The following is a 9,662-nucleotide window of genomic DNA, read 5'->3' as shown; positions in this document are numbered from 1 at the left end:
TGTAAATGATTCATAGTAGAAACCTTTAAGACAAATGATGTATCAAACAGGATTGCGATGTATACTTAAACAAACATAAATAACTAACACTAAAATTAACTAACATTAAACAACATAGATTATAATACTTAACCTTGGCAGTGATGGACACCAGACATAAATGGGTACTCATAGATATACCATTGGTGGCGGCAGACAACAAAATAAAGTATAGTTACGGTGACTGTATCACTCAAACATGAACCAGATGACAATTTGGACAAACTGTCTGCTGGTGGTCCTATAATTTTTTTTTTAGCCAGACTGAGTCACTGGCCCACATCAGGGCCTGTAGAATGTAATAATAATAATAATAATAATCTTAATCATCATTGTCATAATAATAATATTAATAGTAATGTGGCGTAGTCATATTAATAATAATAGTCATAATAATAGTCATAATAATAATAATAGTCATAATAATAGTCATAATAATAATAATGATAATAGTCATAATAATAGTCATAATAATAATAATAATAGTCATAATAATAGTCATAATAATAATAATAATAGTCATAATAAATAAAATTTGATAAAAAAAATAAAATAATAGGAATAGTGATGATAATATTGGTAGCTATAATGTAATAATTTTAATAAGAACTATAAATACAAAATGAAAAAAAATCAAAATGAGAAACGATATATGTATGTTGTGTTGTATCAATAGTAAGAAGAAACAATTGGGGCCCTGCAATTGTGTATGTAAATGAAACAGAAATCAGATCAGCAACCTGGGGACTTGGTCTGATTTGCTGTTAAAACATAACAACTGATGGAAGTGACTAGATTATATAATAGTAAATATATGTACATCATTACAGAATAATGTGGAACAACATTTATTAGGAAGCATCATTATGCTCAAAAAAATAAATGCTGACACAGTCGTAACGGTATGTCTTGTGTGTGTGTGTGTGTGTATTGCTAACCCTAAAAACAATACGACCATTATTCTCTGGAAATCTAACGTCTATACACAAGATAACTATGGGTAAATAAAACAAATATTGGTGCCCTCTGGGTCATCCCACGTAATCAGTGTTCAATGATCATTCTCAAACGTAAATAGTTCGTGAAATGTCACTGACGAACGGTAACAATCGAATGACAACCTTAATGACAGACAACAGCATGTCATAGAAATGGTTGAATCATATGATAATTTTGCGGTCATACTACGGTGTCATCAAGGTAGGAGAACATATGCAGCAGCCTCTTGAACACGCATAAACACTGCTGATACATAAAAAATGCGAATGTATGTCGTTTTCTGAACGGCTTGGGGACGATAAAATTAATAATAATAATAATAAAATTCAGAATATCTAAGTTTGCCGTTTATCCTGCTCAATGCGCACTCTCTTCTGCAGGGAACAAAGCTTTGCTACATTTGACATTTTCAGGTGAATGGTAATATATTTCGGCCACACTATATCTTAACCCAGTAATGAAACCCCAGTCGATGCTCTGGTGACGTAATTACTACTAATAATCTATCAAGTAACTGTGATTATTCAATGGGAATATAATACATTCAGAGATTAATATTTTGTATTGTTCGTGTATGTTGGAGAATTATCAGGTATCACGTAATTTATCTATGACTCATCCTTCGGTAGTCTTTTTGCGGTTTTCAGTCACGCCATTATGCTCTGTGTTTAGAGTTTGTTGTTGTATGTTATGAGTGCCATATGGCGTGACTGAAAACCCTTCGTCTACAGACGGGTCGTGATGCTTGATACCTTTCAGGTTCATTTCACGTCAATCTGTAACGATGGCTACGTTACTGGTTGGTTCAGAGTGATGCAATTTTTACGGCGTGATTGTTGAGAATCTCGAATAAAATCATCCTGTAGGTATGTCACGCTAAATGGGGATAATCATGATTAAGTTGCTAGCAACGGACGATTTTTGCCATATGTGGATAATTATTTTTATTGTAGCAATACAGAACTTTATTTGATAAGTTGTTTGTTTTCATAGACTTCGTTGCCATTAGATAGCAAATTTACCTGGCTAAATTGCTAAAATAAATTAGATTGGAAGTAGATTGAGTTAGATTGGGTTAAATTTCTGCGACAACTATTCTGTGTGTTGATCTGCGGGTGTTCATTGTGATGATCAACCGTTTAAAATATGAAAATATGACTATTTGGCGGTTTCGGGTACCATAATACCAGAAAAAAAAAACGCCTATTACTGGCTGGATGAAATCAACAGCGTCACACACACCACGTATTTTTCTTTTTATAAGCTGTATATTAATTTTAAAACTACGTAGAAAATTATATCCTACAGTATATCTCTAATCCTTTAGTACTGTACATAGAGACAGGGGTGGATACTATCGACAGTTCGACCTTAGTATCAGAGGATAAATAACATCCTTTCGTTCTCCTTCTCTCCTCACGTGATCCACTTCACTCCTCACTATGAATTATTATCATTACTGGTTTTCAGCCTCGATATCGTTGGACGTATGCTGATTGCTGATCGTTGAGACCAGATCGCGCCTACACACACACACAAATCAACGTATACGGTACGGTATTAACCGATAATCCTTTCTGGCCTGTGGTGGCCCACAGCTGACCGAGCGCTAAGAAGTTGTACCGAAGACGTCTGTTGATAATATCGTCCATAACCCGCAATAGCAGGTTGTACACCTTTATCTTCTACACCCTCATCCTGCTGCTCACCTGTAATAAAATTATTTGACCTCACAGTATCCCAATGAAACTAGGAACTAATGTGTAATAAGATTCTGAGATTCGTATCTTATGGGTTCGTATCTTAACATTGTGCCTTAACTGTGTTTAATGGTTAGTAATTCTCTGATTCATAAAACCGTGGTTTACCTCGAGTTTCAACGACTCGCATAACAAATTTTCCCCCTGACTGGATATATCATTGAACTATTGTTCCCGCGTTGTTCATTTTACTTCTAATCTAAGTGCCCACCTAACCATTTCATTTGCAGTTAAGTCTTCCCATCATTTATATTCAAGCTCCTATTGATTTTATTGCTCCTTCTTAATCATTTTTATATCAAAGCTGTTTATCAAATCTGAACCGGAAACACTTGCTGCCCATGATGTCTGCCTCGTGGAGAGCAATTCGGTTACCTTTGAGCGATTATTCAACGAGGGAGGACGCTATAAATCATTTATTGTATCTGTCATAGTTGTTCGAGGCAAGGATGAAATTATTAGGAATATCTTGTCTCGCCAGCCTGTGGCGAAAGAAGTTGAATGGGCTATAAGGTAAAGGTCGCTCATACTTCACTCGGTAAAGACACGCCCTCTGGCAGCAAATTGTGGAGTGCTGTACTAGTCTACTATAACGCATAACGTAATGTAACGTGCATGTACAACCTACTCATTCAAACCACTTACAGTTCCATACGTTGGTTAGTCTTGAATACAGTAATGTGCCGTATGTAATGCCTACTTGGAATACTATACACGTGCTATAGACCAAAAAATATGTATACAGTACTGATATTTAATGTGCACATACTGAGGGGAGATCAATAATCCCCGTTCAGTCGCTATACCCGATCGTAATTTTAATAATTTGTTATTAAAATAAAAGCTCCACCAATGAAACCTTTAAATTAGATAATAATTGTGTTGGACAAATATTGATCAGAGATTATATATATGCATGATAGGCTACTTGCTGTACAGGACTAAATTCGGCAGCAAAACTCTGACAACAGACATGCAGTACCCTGTTTGTGATTGATCCCAATAATACCTGACACTCGGTGTATACTGCATCAAAACTGTTCCTCCGCCTTAGTAGTGATAAAAAACATTATGAAAAGTTGCAGGAGTAGACAGTGTCCAGGTGCAAGTACCATATCTGCGCCTGGCAGATGTCTGTAGTCTTGCCAATGGAAGTTCGACCCAATGATACTACACAAATTCGTGTGTGTGTGTGTGTGTGTGTGTGTGTGTGTGTGTGTGTGTGGCAATGTGTTTCTAATATAATGTGGTCATAGTCGAGCATCAATGATATATAAATTGTAATTTTGTAGATGGGCTGGCTTCCATATTGATCTGGAATGACGGCCAAGCCCCCCGCCCCCCAAGAAAATAAATAAATAAATAAATGCAGCACTGCTGCAGTACCTGCCGCAACCCTATTGTGTGTCCTGTTGTGAAGAAACAGAGAGGCTGAATAGGAAAAGAAACAGGTGTATGAACAAGGCCATGATGATTCGTTTCTCATCTTGGCAAGACCATACCCACGTAAACCACAGAGCATAAACAGTGGCAACCTCATCTGTGATCTGTGGATAAACAAAAATCCCCCTAACATTCGATCTAGAATTAGAAGAATAGCATACGTATCTTAAAAGGTTTAAAATACTTCTCAATGAACGACAGCAGTGAATGGGTGTATTGTTGTTGCAGCATCATCACTTCCCTTAGTGAATATTTCGTAAATTTAACGTGCCAGCTGGAACTTTCCTTCCATCCTAAACACCTCCGACCTTTGTATCCTGCCATGATAACACTCAAACTATAATGACATTCCAATAAATAAATAATGTTTAATATCAAATAATGGCAGAATTTGATATGTGAAGATATGGATCAGGTGTTTTGTTGGCATTACTGATGTTTACGAAGACAAAGACACACAAAATATATGAATAACCATCCATAAGTTTACGACAAATATCAAGTGAAGTTGACTGCAGTAGTGGAAGTGTGAAGTTGAGAATCATTCAAATCCTCCGGCGTAAACTCACACAAACTCAAGACGGCGTAACATGGCGTTTAGGTACATTAATTCAATATCCATAATTGATTTGAGAAATATAGATAGTTTCACTGGTGCGTAACTGTGAGGAGTTATGAGTGAGGTTCCCAGTGGTCCCAGGACTCACTCACCACCTTCCCACCTCCTCCTGCAGTGACCTTCTTTAAGGTAAGAACATGGAAACCCCGATCCAGCACTATTAATCTCGCCTCATTGTCTCCCCCCCCTCTCCCTTCCTCCCTCTCCTCTTTCCTGTATTCCTTCCCAGCATCACCACTCCCCTCCTCCTCCCAACCTCACCACTGCCTCCTCCCTCCCCTGACTCCTTCCTATCTCCTCTCCTTCCACACACCTTCCTTCATACCTCCCTACCTCCTCTCTGCTTACCCTTCCATCCATACCCCTCCTTCCACCTCCTTCCTCAACCCTACATCTTCCTTCTCATACCTTTCTTCAGACACCCTTCATCCTTCCCCTCATCCCTCAAGCACCCTCCTTCCCCCCTCTCTCCCCCCATACTCCCTCCTTCCTCCCTCCTCAGTTTCTTAGGTATTGATATCTTTATTATTATTAATATTATTATTAATATTATTATTATTATTGACTTTATATTATTTATTATTAAATCTTCTTTAATCTTATCAATTGAGAAAAAACTCAAATATTCCGTAACAAACGAATTACAAAACAAATTAACCAAAGTTATAGAGAATAAAGCAAACAAGATAGAAACTTAAGAGTAAAAATTATTAACGTGATTACCTTTCGTTGCGTCATAATGATGAAATTCTGTAATTTTGTAAGGCCTACACTGTCATCAGAAATTGTATACACTGCCTTATATATTCGCAAGAGATCCTTGTATACTTCTTGTATTACAACGATAACATTATCAAAAGTGCAATTGTATAACAAGTGCATACATATTTTCTGAGACACCTTGTTTTAGCCATAATGACAGGTGCAGTTAAGAGTTTATCATTCAACATGGGTGGGTAGCAACGGGCGCCAATATTACCATTAAAACAAGGAAAAATATAACAAGATGGTTGGGGACTTAATAATTCAGGCCAATCAGTGATAAATACAACAATACGTTGTGTTGGGCGGTGATATTCAGGTAACAAAGGATGATGTTATGGAGGATGGAAGTAGTGTCCCAATACATACGGTGGCTATATATTTCTTATAAGTGTTGACTGGTGTAAAATGTCTTAGTCTCCTGTAAACTAGTTATTATCTTCGTAAAATTTTTGAGCTTTTCGAAGCCGGAAGTGGTGACAGGCCATACCTCTGGTTTAGTGTCCGATTTTGATTTCTGCATTAAAACCTTCTGTAACATCCTCGATTGTAATAAATCATAATATACAAAGTACATTATCTGTTGTTTGTATTTTCAAGATAGATGTTCGCCCTTACCTAAAGTGTCAATTAGGTGGTATCTTTGGGGGTTGGTGTCAGTGGTCTGCCTCCACCCCCAAAGTGGAACTCCTTATAAACACACACATAATAATTGCGGAGCCAGAATGATTGATGAATTGTATGAATGCAGTTTTTTATCATGGCGACGATCTCTTTTTTACAAAATATTTAATTAGTTCGATAAATTCTTGTATCTATATAATAATGTCTTTGCGGGTTGAGACGTCAGTGTAAAAAGATAATACCCTTTTTCTCAATTTCGAGATAGGATATTAAGATAGGGTGCATTTTGGAATGCGCATTCAGTTATAAAATAAATGAATGATATCAATAGCATAATTCAGCTCATAGTGGGGAATGAACTTTAAATACTGAGCCTTGTATCCGGGAGCATATTTTATTCGTTTTACCGCGTGCATTTTACTAACACTGTTATTTAGTACTGAAACCTCGCGGTGGTAACGTCAGTGCTGAGATAAATCAAGGCTTGTAGCAATGTTAGGTTTAAGAGTTGAGTTAGGTTGGGTTATAGTGTCTAGGTTGTTAAAGTATAAATAACATAGAATATTGTTTGGAATGCTGAGTGTTTGTTTTCAGATGAAGTGAGTTCTTGTATTTTAATTATGATGTAAGTGTAGCTATTTTCCAGGTGGGATAAATACAAGCAGCATTTTCGCTCAGCGGACATGACATCCTAAGTTGTTGTACTGACGTTGAAACCGATAAATTATTTTCCAATCTGAATTGATGGTTGTTAAACATGAACTGACAAATATAGTAACAAATGACCATGGGAACATGATACTGTACTATGTCTCACAAATAGGCCTATTGATATTGTCGATTCACCAAACATGTGATGTTTATTTTTAAATGAAGATAAAAATTATGTATTTTTCAGTGCAATACAACTACATATTTTAATCACCAACACATGAAACTTTATTTCCAGATTAAAGATATTACGTATATATACCGTGCATGTATTTTTTCTTTTTGACCTGGATGTAAAATTTATTTCAGATAAAGTAAGGGTCGTGAAAATATTTTAGTGCTAACATAAACTTTTTCAGATGATAATACCTGGATTTTTAACCCATGAACTTTTAATGTATAAATTTTCATGTTAAACAATTGGCTCATTTTAGTTTAATACGTAGATTTTCGTTCGCTTTTCAAAAAATTGTCCGCCATGAAAGGAGATAATTATCTAAGAAGTCGAATTGCTAAATATTCAACGTTTGGAAAGATTGCCATGTGCGATTGGAAAAGAACTCATGTCGTAATGTGATATACCATATGATGTAGGCTTCACGGTGTACCATATTTTGAAATGTCACTCTAAACCCGTACTAAAGTGTGATGAAGACTGTAAATGTCGGTAAATAATGAAACTAAAGTAATTACAAGTGCATACATAATCGGCGTTAAATGACTTACGTGAAAAAACAAGTTGTATGTCTTTAACAAAACTGAGGAGTTCAATTGAGCACAAATTCAAAGAACTTCTTGAGCAAGTATAACAAAATATTTTTTACTCCTCTTGAAAGTGTTTTTATAATAATTAACATATTGCAATAACAAATAGAGTGATTGTCAGAATAATATATTTGATCAATAATGAGTGTGTTGCCCTTATGTTTTTAGTGCTGGGATGTTAAGTTATCAATGCGAGCAGGAAAAATTCAAGTCTTCTATTTTTATTTTTAGTGGTATTACAACATATCTTTTTTCTGATCTTCTCAAAATTTCTGCAATTTGTTGTTATACAAATATGTTAAGAAAGTGGTCAGAAATTAAGTAATATTGATCAAAAACTAGATAGTATGTTGTCGTAGATTTGGTCATATTCATTGTGAAGTTGCACAACCAGTAGTGAAGACAGCAAGGCATGTTGCAGTGTGTGTCTGTCTGCAGTTGTGACGTTTTCAACTCGATGGTGTTGACTGAATATTATCCTTGAACTCTAGGTAGTTATATTTCTCTTTCTAACAGATCGTTTATTTCTTGTGTCCCCCTAAATTATGTCAAAAATAGTTATCATTACAAAAAACAGTTTATTTCAACTTTTTAAAGATGACTCCTCAATTAGCAAATGTAGACAGTAGAGAAATAACAGCAATGTTTATAATGTGGTCAGTGGTGAGGTGATAGTAGTAGTGAAAGGTATTAGTAGTAGTGTTTTTAAGTAAATTTTCGATTATATGATATGCCTTGATGTATGCGTGTTTGTCAATGCAGTACTGCATACTGTATGTTCTTGGAATATGTGTGCGTGTTGTAGAGACATTCGCTCGCGCCAGCTTTCAGACAAACACCATCTCCGCCTCTACCTCATCGCCATAGCATAAGCTATATCAACCATAACGACGATATTTACAGTATAGTAAGTGGTATGTTGATAAGTTAGATTAAATTAGATTAGATTAAACAGGTTAGTTAAATTGGGTAAATTAAGTTGAGGTGGTTATTAAATAATTTATGATTCATTATGTAAATTAGGTTTAGTTTGGTTTTGGTCTGTTCTTTGGTTATTGGTTTGAAATCCGTTGATGATTGTGGTATGTTACAGTGGTTGATTTGGTTAGATTCGGTTTGATGAGCCTAGTGCTAAATTAATTCTGTTTGGATCTGGTTCGGTTGATTCGTTCAAGTTTAAGTTAACGTCAAGAACGGTTAATCTTAAGTCATATACGCTGATATGAGGTAGGTGTGGGTTAATCTTCAGGTGATTCCGGAAATGCACAACCTCAAGGTTGACAAGTGTGAGATGATTCTCCATTTTAAGGTTACGAAAATATGGGTACAAAGCAGGAATAGATAGTTTAGAAACGATATGTAAGATAATCGGATGAATTATGAATGAAAGAAATATTGAGAAAGGTGGATTTATGAGTTGAAGGAATAGAAGTGTCAAGACCACCAAAGATTGAAGAAATGGATAAGTATTGAAAGGCAGACAAAAATTCAAATAATATTGGAAAAATAGCACAATAATTCATTTCTCTCCTTCAGGAGTTAAATTAATTATTAACATAAATGTGGACACGATATATACTAATAATTTTACTGTGGCATTAACTACTAACGTATAACCATATGCTGTGTTTGGGTTGATGATATGTGTGTGTGTGTGTGTGTTTCTGTGAGCGTGTGTATATTAAGTGTGTGTGTGAATTTGTTTGTGAATATATGTTAGTGGTTTGTTGTTTGTAAGCATGTAGTTGTATTAAATTTGTGTGTGTGAATATGGCATGTAGAGATACAGTACACTGAATGCAAACCTTTGTATACCTGAAGCAATATTGAATAGTAATACACACACAACCTATAAACTTTTCAAATTGAGGAACACGAATAACTGCAGATCAAACTGGGACAAAATGACCACAGATTCCATTCAAATAATACGAACTGCA

The sequence above is a fragment of the Homarus americanus genome, unplaced genomic scaffold (assembly GCF_018991925.1).
Source record: "Homarus americanus isolate GMGI-L3 unplaced genomic scaffold, GMGI_Hamer_2.0 scaffold33468, whole genome shotgun sequence".
In the NCBI taxonomy this organism is placed as follows: domain Eukaryota; kingdom Metazoa; phylum Arthropoda; class Malacostraca; order Decapoda; family Nephropidae; genus Homarus; species Homarus americanus.
This window is presented reverse-complemented; position numbering follows the sequence as displayed.